This window comes from Neophocaena asiaeorientalis, unplaced genomic scaffold (assembly GCF_003031525.2).
Source record: "Neophocaena asiaeorientalis asiaeorientalis breed wild unplaced genomic scaffold, Neophocaena_asiaeorientalis_V1.1 scaffold258, whole genome shotgun sequence".
Classification (NCBI taxonomy): Eukaryota; Metazoa; Chordata; class Mammalia; order Artiodactyla; family Phocoenidae; genus Neophocaena; species Neophocaena asiaeorientalis.
The window spans coordinates 4,447,043-4,447,460 of record NW_020172591.1 but is presented as its reverse complement, the minus strand read 5'-3'; the positions used below and the strand labels follow the sequence as shown (position 1 = coordinate 4,447,460).

The window sequence follows — 418 nt, the reverse complement described above, 5'->3', positions numbered from 1 at the left end:
GGCCGCCCGCACACACCCCCGGCCGCCGGCTCCCACCCCGCCCGCCGCCCCCCGCCATGAGCGCCGCCGCTGGCTGCAGGCAGAGTCGCTGCCGCCCCGGCCGCCGCTGGCTCCAGTCCGCCGCCATTATTCTTTGTTCGCTGCGAGCGGCGGCGATGGTGTGGGGCTCGGGCGGAGGCTCCATCTTTACCACGGCCCCTCCTGCGAGGGGAAGGCCCCGAGCGCTGGTGTCCGGCGCCTCCCCGTCCCCCCTCCGTCCCCCCGGCTCTCTCCGGCTCCTGCCTCCTCCTCCTGCTCCTCTTCCGCCGCGTCACTCACCAACACTCCGCTTCTCCCAGCCGCCCGGGCCACAGGCAGCAGCAGCCGCCGCCGACTGAGGACTCGCAGCCAGGGAGCCAGCCAGCGCCGCCCAGTGCCG

At 75.8% G+C, this 418-nt stretch overlaps 1 protein-coding gene across 3 annotated transcripts in view; it reads right to left on the bottom strand.

Annotated features, from left to right (window-relative positions):
• Positions 1–418, bottom strand: part of CREB1 (cAMP responsive element binding protein 1) — a 55,922-nt gene extending 55,504 nt beyond the window's left edge. For 2 of the 3 annotated variants that reach the window (XR_003002325.1, XM_024738292.1), the window contains exon 1: positions 319–398. The gene's annotated coding sequence lies outside the window, so the exon portion shown is untranslated. Of the gene's footprint in view, positions 1–318 lie in introns of all 3 variants that reach the window. The other variant, XM_024738294.1, reaches the window with a different exon arrangement.